Source organism: Lactuca virosa, chromosome 5 (genome assembly GCF_052849685.1).
Source record: "Lactuca virosa cultivar CGN04683 chromosome 5, Lactuca_virosa_CGN04683_v6, whole genome shotgun sequence".
NCBI lineage: Eukaryota > Viridiplantae > Streptophyta > Magnoliopsida > Asterales > Asteraceae > Lactuca > Lactuca virosa.
Window position 1 is genome coordinate 459,965,354 of NC_136430.1, and position 7,498 is coordinate 459,972,851.

The 7,498-nt window shown below is 38.8% G+C and overlaps 1 long non-coding RNA gene across 2 annotated transcripts; it reads left to right on the forward strand.

The window, feature by feature from the left end:
* The first annotated feature begins 5,716 nt into the window (after nt 1–5,716).
* On the forward strand, nt 5,717–7,013 carry LOC145114568 (uncharacterized). 2 transcript variants are annotated; one of them, XR_013711080.1, is made up of 4 exons: nt 5,717–6,071; nt 6,143–6,308; nt 6,411–6,601; nt 6,717–7,013. It is a non-coding gene; the product is annotated as an uncharacterized LOC145114568 (long non-coding RNA). The 2 variants fall into 2 exon arrangements; XR_013711079.1 differs by having other exon boundaries at nt 5,717–6,308.
* The last annotated feature ends 485 nt before the right edge of the window (nt 7,014–7,498 follow it).

Consider the following 7,498-nt stretch of genomic DNA (forward strand, 5'->3'; position numbering starts at 1 on the left):
GTCGTTTTCTGTTAGGAAAATATAACCCAAAACTGTGCGAAAGAACAAAATTCAAAAAATTCTTGACTGAGGCCTGTGTTTAACACAGTTTCCTTAAAACAAATTCTCCCTATATAGGTGTTTGTTTCCCAGGATACAACAGTAGAAAACAATTCTTCTAGATTGCCCGAACCCTCACTTGGCCCGGATGATACCTTGGTTGCAGCAGGAGAGAAAAGATGAAGCAGAAGCGTAAGAGAGGAAGAGAATGATTTCGTTTCATCCGGTGTAATGAATCAGTCACATAGACGTTGTATATATACTACCCAATGTAACCGGTGTAATGAATCAGTCACATAACTGATGTAAATAAAACGAAATCGTAACTGTCACAATTTAAATAAGAAAATTAATCAAGAAATCAAAACCGAAATCTATGATTAATTGCTCTTAATTCGTTTTTGTAACTGTTAACTAAAAGGAAAAAAATGCAAAAAAGGTCCTTGAACTTTTCTGGTCGACCAGTGGTGCATTCGTGCCCGCAGGACGCGCGCTCGCACACAAGTTCAGTGGCCCGAAGCCAATTTGGCTCGCATTTGCACCCCCCCTGCGTGCGCGCGCAAGAGAGAGCCTTGGTTCTAATAAGTCTTACAAAGGTAGCTAGTCTTTGTAATTATAAACCAATTTCCTTTTCATTCTCCCACCAATGTGGGATGAGTTTTAAAACCCACTTAACTCTTTTATTTTCTCTTCCAGCTGCCCTACTTTGAAAAGTAATTTCTCATTCATTTTTAATCCGTTTTGGACGTGTGATATATCAAAACGAAGATATCACGGAGGAGAACACGAATATATAATCGATAACTTGTTTTGATTATACTTAGAGTCCAAAATTTGTGCTCAAAAATGGAGAAAATCCATTTTTTTGGAAATTAATAAAATTAATTTTCCAACAATCCCCCACATGAATGAAAATTGCTTCAGCATCCGCATTTCCAAGCTGCTTTAGGTAAAATCCAGCAGTTGAATCATGCACAGGATAGGTAGGTATGACCCTTTGAACCTTCCCTTAAGATACATATTTATTTTACTAGCGGACCAGTAGACTCGATGTCCTTGAACTGTTCTGCCATTTGTGTAAATAATCAATACATGTCTCACATGATTCTCCCTGACCTAGTTAGGTTCTCATTGATGTGTCCGTTTTGGTCGTGGACACTTTCCTGGTTCTGTAAGAGCTCTTAGGAACTTGCCCATTCAATTCCCTTTGAAGCGACCCCACTTCTCTCTCACATAGGTGATTATATCCTAATCATTAAAAGCTAAAGCTTGATGATTTCCAACTTATCACCAACTACTATAAGCTTAACCTGCATCACTGTTATTTATAGGAATGGGTTGGGGTTGACCCCCACAGTGATCCACATATGTTATATGCAAGTAGGTTGTCCCATTGAACCTAGATCTTGGGATATCCAGTCAACTAGGTTGGGTTTTCCTTCGCAATAACTTATTCGTTCATGGGTTTTAATCCCATTCTTTTTGACGATTTTGCAACTAACTCCCTGTTTAACCCTTTGGTTAGCGGATCCGCAATGTTATCCTTGGACCTTATGTAGTCAATTGAGATAACTCCTGTTGAGAGTAGTTGTCGAATGGTGTTGTGTGGATGTGTCGAGACTTACCATTATACATAGCACTTTGCGCTCGTCCAATTGCCGATTGACTATCGCAATGGATTGAGATTGCAGAAACTGGTTTAGGCCAACCTAGTATATCTTCCAAAAATTGTCGTAGTCATTCAGATTCTTCTTCACTTTTATCAAGTGCTATAAATTCAGATTCCATGGTGGATCTAGCTATAATAGTTTGTTTTGAAGATTTCCATGATATAGCTCCACCTCCAAGTGTGAACAAAAACCCGCTGGTTGACTTGGTGTCTTTAATGTCAGATATTCAATTTGCATCACTATACCCTTCTATGACCTCGGGATATCTTGTATAGTGCAACCCATAATTGCGAGTGTACCTTAAGTATTGTAATACTCTTTTAATACTCTTCTAGTGTTCAGCACTTGGATTACTGGTATATCTACTTAGTCTACTTATTGCAAAAGCTAAGTCGGGTCTGGTACAACTCATAAGGTACATCAAACTACCAATGATTCTTGCATATTCGACTTGTGCAAGCCCTTCACCTCTATTTTTACTTAGATGATGACTTGTATCAATTGGTGTCCTAGCTACAGTAGTATCACCAGAGTTGAACTTCTCAAGAATTTTATCCACATAATGGGTTTGATTCAAAGTAAGTCCATTTTCAATCCTTGAGGTTTTCACACCAAGGATGACGTCTGCCAGACCCATATCTTTCATGTCGAATCTTGCCTTTAGCATGTTCTTTGTTGATTGAACCATTTTATCGTTGCTACCAACAATAAGCATATCATCAACATAAAGGCACAAGATAACATAACCCTCACTTGTGTTTTTAACATAAACACACTTGTCACATTCATTAATCTTGTATCCATTTTCCAACATCACATGGTCAAACTTTTGATGTCATTGTTTTGGGGCTTGTTTCAACCCATATAATGACTTCACTAGTTTGCAAACCTTTGATTCTTGTCCTGGGGCAACATACCCTTCTGGTTGTTCCATGTAGATTTCTTCTTCTAAATCCTCATTTAAAAAAGCTGTTTTAACATCCATTTGATGTACTTCAAGATTTCTTATATAAGCAATTGCAAGTACCAATCTAATGGATGTAATACGTGTGACAGGAGAGTACGTATCAAAATAATCAAGACCACTTTTCTGTCTATAGCCTTTAATTACTAGTCTTGCCTTGTAATTGTCAATGGTTCCATCCGCTTTCATTTTCTTCTTGAAAATCCATTTATAGCCTAGTGGTTTGCAACCTTGAGGTAAATCCACTAGCTCCCATGTATGGTTTTGCAAGATTGAATCCATTTCGCTTTTAATTGCCTCTTTACTTTGAGGTCCTTCTGAGGAGGTGACCGCCTCTTTGAAAGTTTGAGGCTCTCTTTCAACCATGTAAGTGTAGAAATCATCTCCAAACGACTTCTCCACTCGTGCCCTTTTACTTCTACGGGGCTCTGTTTCTTCCTCTATTTCTTCTTCATAAGAGGATTCATTGTGCTCAATTAACTTTGAAGCATTTGTCTCAACCTTATGAAGACATGGAAACACATTCTCAAAGAACGATGCATTTCTTGACTCCATTATTGTGCCTTTGTGAATTTCTAGAATTTTTGAGTCATGTACAAGAAATCGATACACACTATTGTTTTGTGCATATCCAACAAATATGCAATCAACAGTCTTGGGTCCTATCTTAACCACCTTGGGTGCAGGTACCACGACCTTTGCAAGGCACCCCCACACTCGAAGGTATTTGTAGGATGGTTTTATACCTGACCATAACTCGTATAGTGTTTTATCCGATTTCTTTCGTGGGACCTTATTTAAAAGGTAGTTAGCTGAAAGTATAGCTTCCCCCCCCCCCACATTGAGGGTGGCAGCCCAGAACTTAACAACTTGGCATTCATCATTTCCTTTAAGGTCCGATTTTTCCTTTCTGCCATACCATTTTGTTGTGGTGAATAAGGTGCAGTAAGCTCATGTATGATACCATGAGTTGCACAGAATTCCTCAAACGGTGATACATATTCACCTCCATGGTCACTTCTTAGTACTTTAATTTTCTTATTAAGTTGATTCTCAACTTCACTTTTATACACTTTAAACTTCTCTATAGCCTCATCTTTACTTTTAAGTAAATAGACATAGCATAATTTAGTGCAATCATCAATAAAAGTAATAAAGTACTTATTTCCACCTTTAGATGGAATTGATTTCATGTCACACACATCGGTGTGAATTAATCCAAGTGGTTCGGTTTTCCTTTGAATGGACTTGAAAGATTGTCGTGTTAATTTCGATTCAACACAAGCGTTGCATTTGTATTTTGAGTCAATGTGAAAGTGTGGTATGTGATTGAGTTTAATTAAACGACGAAGAGTATCAAAATTAACATGTCCTAATCTAGCATGCCATATATTTGAAGACTCAATCAAGTAAGTAGAAGAGTTATTCATTTCATTATCATTGTCACTTGGCTTAAGAGCCATTACACAAAGTTTGAACATACCCCTATCAGCATACCCCTTACCCACATACACACCATTTTTGGTTAACACAAATTTATCTGACTCAAACACCAAGCGAAAACCATGCTTGTTCAACAACCAACCCGACACAAGATTCTTACGAATTTCGGGTACATACAACACATCATTCAACCTCAGCTCTCTTCCCGACGTCATCTTCAACACAATCTTTCCAACACCTTGGATATCAGCAGTGGCCAAGTTTCCCATGAACAGCTTGTCACCATTATCCACAACCTTGAAGTTTCTGAACCATTCTCTATTTGAGCAAACATGACGGGTAGCTCCCGTATCAATCCACCACTCCCTTGGATTGGACTCCACAAGATTAACTTCAGAAATAACCGCTGCAAGATCGATGTCAGACACATCTTTGGTTATCTTCTCCACAACATTTGCCTCCTTAGCCTTCTTTGGAAGCTTGCAATTTGCAGCCCGATGACCCCGTTGGTCACAGTTATGGCAGTTTCCTTGAAACTTTTTCTTAAAAGTTCCACCTTTGGCTCCCAAGTTTGAACCCTTGCCTTTCTTTTGGAATTTTCCCTTTCCAAATTTGTTCTTCCCAGAAGTTTGGTCATGCTCAACCACATTAGCTTTCTCAGAAGTAGGGGTATAACTACTCCTTTGAGCTATCTTATTGTCCTCTTCAATTCGAAGGCGAACAATAAGGTCCTCAATGGACATCTCCTTTCTCTTATGTTTCAAGTAGTTCTTGAAATCAACCCAACTAGGGGGTAGCTTCTCAATCATGGAAGCTACAGAAAAAGGCTCATTCAACCCCATACCCTCGGCATGCATGTCATGTAGGAGGACTTGTAGTTCTTGGACTATATGGGTGTTTGTTTCTCAGGATACAACAGTAGAAAGCAATTCTTCTAGATTGCCCGAACCCTCACTTGGCCCATGATACCTTAGTTGCAGCAGGAGAGAAAAATGAAGCAGAAGCGTAAGAGAGGAAGAGAATGATTTCGTTTCATTCGGTGTAATGAATCGGTCACATAGACGTTGTATATATACTACCCAATGTAACCGATGTAATGAATTAGTCACATAACCGATGTAATTAAAAACGAAATCGTAACTGTCACAATTTAAATAAGAAAATTAATCAAGAAATCAAAACCGAAATCTATGACTAATTGCTCTTAATTCGTTTTTGTAACTGTTAACCAAAATGAAAAAAGGTCCTTGAACTTTTCTGGTCGACCGGTGGTGCATTCGTGCCCGCAGGACGCGCGCTCGCACACAAGTTCAGTGGCCCGAAGCCAATTTGGCTCGCATTTGCACCCCCTGCGTGCACGCGCAAGAGAGAGCCTTGGTTCTAATAGGTCTTACAAAGGTAGCTAGTCTTTGTAATTATAAACCAATTTCCTTTTCATTCTCCCACCGGGATGAGTTTTCTAAAGTTGCTATAGGTGGTAAAATTCATTTCCAAAGTTTTGAGTTAGTCTTGTGTTCGAGTCTCAAATTTATGATTTTTTATCCATTTTTTCGGCGACATCTTATTATATATTATATAGATTAATTTCGTCTTCCCTTATGAAGAGTGACTCACCAGGGGTGCTGTTCATCGGGTTACCACAGAGGTTAACTCCACCGCTTTTTTGTCGGCCCTTCTTCTCTATCTTCGGCTCAATTTTCCTCCACAACTTTCACCATACCATTCCTCCAGAACCCTCTCTCTTAACAATCCCCCTTATATGTTCTCCTAACAACCCTAATCATCCCCTGTTACGACCATTACAATCGATCCAATTCATCAGCTGCTGAAGATCTCCTTCGACTTTTCCACCCTCGCTTTCTTGCGGCTCGGTGACTAAAGGGAGTGAGTCAACGGCTCTTCTGTCTACAAGGCGACGTGTTCTTCTCTTGATCCACCGATTTCCTACTCCTAAGGTGGTGTTGCCGACTCAGTTCAACTCAGTTTAATTGTATTCCTTTTCTGATCGATCTCCATATCTTTCTAGAAATCGATTTATCAAAGTGGCACGTCGTCTCCATTGGGCTGCCCAACACCGTCCTCCTCCTATTTTTCCCCTCCGCCAACGACACCCACCTCTACCGGCGCTCTCCGTCAGCATCCCCCTTGGTAAGTTCCACCTCCATTGCCGCCCTCCGTCAGCATCCCCCTTGGTAAGTTTCTCTTTTGATTGTCCCACATTACTTTTACGTGTTGTTATCTTGTCCTTCTTCACTGATTCTTGTGTGTTGCTTCTTCTTTGTCTGCTTTCCTAGAAAAGCTCTTAATGCCACCGCCTTATACACCGTCACTATGGTGCACCCGGTTATTACAGACTCATCTCAAGTTTTGTTTCTATTATATATTTGATGACATGCAAGTGGTGGTGCAAGAACAATTTTAATAGTAGCGACGTTTGTGTAGCCTTTCGGGGAAGAAGTGTATGCTTAAACGCTTCAAAAGCAGAGTAAGATTTCAATCCTAATTTTTGGTATCCAACGTTGCACGCCAAGTGTTTGTGATATTGCCTCAATGAACACCCCCAAACTTTCTTTAACCTGTGTCATGTTCATTTTATGAAGGTGGTCTGACTGTTGACCGATGACCCCTGTTGAGGGATAACATACTGTGTTTCAAACCATATGCACCTTACCAAGTGCTTATCATCAGGTTACCAATGCTAATTCAAACGAATCAACTTGCAATGGCTTTTCCATTATCATCCAATTCTCTTGCATAATCAGTGTCTGTATAATTTCTCTTTTCTTTTACAATCTCCAAAGTTCAAAATTACCTTTTATGTACAACTTCAACAATCTGTTCTTGGTCCTACTTCTGTTCAAAGATTCTTTCTACTTGGTTGCTCTGTTTTCTTTTTACATTTTTTTTATAGTTTAAGTTCTTCCATAGTTCCATTTTAGGTAAACTGATCATTACCATATAATTGTTTTATGATGTCAATTAGTTGATTATCACGTTCAAAACTAATATACATCATAAAAGTTTGATCATATTGTGTGTATTATTCTTGACAAAAAGTTTGATATTCAACTTAAAGATGCCTATTTTTGTTGAACATCAACAAAATATGCAGTTTCTTGGTTTTACCTCTATTTGTTCCACCTCATGAGTACATATTTTTCCAAGTATTCTACATCTTTATTGACATTCCTACTATTGTTGGATTCTCTTCCATGGGAAAAGGTTACTTCATCAACACTAATTCATAGTCCTTTCTAATCATACTTTATAACTACCCCAATATTAACTATATAACTTTTTATAAATCAAGTTGGTGGAATTTCTTCTTTAATTACAGTCAGTATTGTGTCCAACTAAATATGATTTTACCTCACGTCTTCTG